The sequence below is a fragment of the Hylobates moloch genome, unplaced genomic scaffold, assembly GCF_009828535.3.
Source record: "Hylobates moloch isolate HMO894 unplaced genomic scaffold, HMol_V3 SCAFFOLD_14, whole genome shotgun sequence".
NCBI classification, from domain to species: domain Eukaryota; kingdom Metazoa; phylum Chordata; class Mammalia; order Primates; family Hylobatidae; genus Hylobates; species Hylobates moloch.
In genome coordinates, this window is record NW_026652289.1 from 101,750,099 (window position 1) to 101,753,047 (window position 2,949).

At 37.6% G+C, this 2,949-nt stretch overlaps 1 protein-coding gene across 1 annotated transcript in view; it reads right to left on the reverse strand.

Moving 5' to 3' along the window:
- LOC131381217 (olfactory receptor 4K3-like) overlaps positions 1-2,930 on the reverse strand; it is a 10,641-nt gene extending 7,711 nt beyond the window's left edge. Inside the window, exon 1 of the mRNA XM_058427828.1 lies at positions 103-2,930. The gene's annotated coding sequence lies outside the window, so the exon portion shown is untranslated. The remainder of the gene's footprint in view (positions 1-102) is intronic.
- Positions 2,931-2,949: the final 19 nt, after the last annotated feature.

The following is a 2,949-nucleotide window of genomic DNA, read 5'->3' on the forward strand; positions in this document are numbered from 1 at the left end:
GGCATTTGTAACTTGATTAATTTCCCATAGTTCATAAGTAATTGTATTAGTGAGGGTAATCTAGAGGGACAGAACTAATGGAATATATATATAAATTATTACCTCACATACTCACAAGGTCCCACAATAGGCTGTCTGCAGGATAAGGAACAAGGAGGGCCAGTTCGTGTCCCAAAACTGAAGAACCTGGGGTCCAATGTTTGAGGGCAGGAAGCATCCCTCACAGGAGAAAGATGTAGGCTGGGAGGCTAGGCCAGTCTCTCACATTTTTCTGCCTGCTTATATTCCAGCCATCCTGTCAGCTGATTAAATTGTGCCCACCCAGATTAAGGGTGGGTCTGCCTTTCCCAGCCCAGGGAGTCGAATGTTAATCTCCTTTGGCAACACTCTCACAGACACACCTAGGATCAATACTTTGTATCCTTCAATCCAATCAAGTTGACACTCGGTATTAACCATTACAGTAACAGAGACACGACTCAGACTATGACTGCCTGGCTCAGAGAATCTGTGTTCTTAGATACCACATAGTGAAAGATGAAGATGAAAAATCGAAGAGGGCTATCAGCACAAATAATTACGTGAAATTGTGCAAGGCGAGTTCCTGACAATTTCCTCTTTGGCCTCTGTTCTGCAAATGAACAAATGAATGCTTTTCATGGGCTCAGCAGTATATAGGACAAAGCTGAGAAAAGAATCAGTGAGCTTGAAGACTTTTAAATAGAAACTTCGCAACTGAAATGCACAGAGGAAAATAGAAGATCCTCCCCTCCGCCCACGGAATATCCAAGAATTGTTGTATGATCATAAAAGGTATGACATATGTGCAACTGGAATACCAGAAGAACAGTAAAAGAAAAAGGAGCAGGAGAAATGTGTGACATAATAATAGCTCAGAATGTTCTCAAATTTATGGCAGTGATGAAACCACTTAGCTTAGACAACACCAAGAAGGATAAATACAAAACAGAACAAAAACTCATCCACACCTATGCATGTCACATCTAAACTACAGAAAAGCAAAAAAAAAAAAAAAAAAAGACAAAGTCATGAAAGAATCCATAGGACACAGGGAAATAACCTTACCTACAGAGGAACAAGAATATAAGTTGCATAATGTTTTTGATTAATCCATGTATCAGAGAGAGGAGTGAAATATTTACAGCATTAAAAAAAACTAGAATACTATGTTTAGCAAAATTATCCATCAAAAGTGAAGAATGACAAAACATTTTCTGAGACACACATAATCTGAGGGAATTCATTCATTTTCAAAAGAGACATAATTCTGGATGTGTAAACATTTAACAACAACATTAAGGCAAAAACTGATAGAACTCCAAGGAGAAACAAACAACTACTGCATTTGCAGACTTCAACACCTTGTTTTCAGTAATTGTTAGATCCAGCAGGCAGAAAACCCTTAGGGACATCATAGGGTTCAACAACGCCATTGATCTACCTGACCTAATTCATATTTAGAAAACTACATCTAAGAACAGCAGATCACACATTCTTCTCAAGCTCACATGGAACATTCACAAAGATAGACCACATTCTACTCCATAAAACACACAACACATTTAAAAGACTGGAAATTATACAAAACATGTTCTTAGATTACAAAGGAATTAAACTAAAAGTCGATAACAGAAAGATGGCTGGAACATTCTAAAATATTTGGAGATTAAACAACAGTCTTGTTAATAATATCAAATGGATCAAAAAATAAGTCTTGGAAGATATTAAAAATATTTTGAACTAAATATAAATGAAAAGACAAAATTTGTGGGAGGCAATGAATGCAGTGTTTAGAGGGAACTTTATATCATTAATTACACATACTAGAAGAGAAGATAGATCTAAATCAATAATAAGTTTCTACCTGAGAAAACTGAAAAAAAAAGCAAAATAAGCCTAATGTGTAAAGAAATGAATATTAGGTCAGAAACCAATGACGTTGAAAAATGGAATGTCAATAGAGATACTCAACAACGGAAAAAAGCTGGTTCTTTGAAAAGACCTATAAAATTAATAAACTCTGAACTGAGAAATGAAGAGAGGAGGAGACACAATCTATGAATATCAGAAATGAAGGAGGAACCACTACTCATCTCAAGGGATAATAAAAGGATAATAAATACATATTATGAACAACTTTAAGCCCCAAAATTTGATATCTTAGATGAAATGGACCAATTACTTGGAAGACAAAAATTATAAAACCTCTCATAGGGGCAGGAGAAGTGACAGTGGCCAGGCAGCCCAGCTTCATGCAGGCTCTTGAGGCACCAGGGCCCTCAGGCACCCAGCACACGCCCTCTCTGTCACCAAGCTCAGCTCAGCCGAAGGGGCAGTGAAGAAAGAGCCCAAGAGGAGATCTGCACTGTTGTCAGCGAAATCTGCTTCTGTTAAACTGGAAACAAAGCCAAAAATGGCAGCAGGAAAGGCTAAATCTTCAGACAACAAAAGTGAAAACAAAGGGGATAAGGAGAGCAAAGGGAAAACAGGCTGAAGGGTGGCTAACCAAGAAACGAATCCAGCCTCTGATGAAGCCAGAGAGAAAGAAGCCAAGTCTGATTCATATCATATATCAAGTCTTATCAGTGGTCCTTGTCACACTTCTTGTACAATCCACAGGAATACATTTTATCTACTATTACGTAAATGCAAATTTGTTAAAAACTCTAGAAACATTTTTAAGAAGGTAGGAATCCCACCACATCCCATTTTTAAAGTGTAAATGCTTACTTTTAAGAAGTGAAATTATTCCCTAGGTGTGTATTTTTGGTTCAACCAGAAAACAGTGTGGAATATCCAATTATGGGAGGCTTTGAGTGTCTTGGGTGTTAGCTTAACATGGCATAGGTTGGGGGGTTGGCTGTTTATCCCATAATACAAAGCATACTAAATGGCAATATGGAGTCACAGTCCAGCGTTTAATGTCTT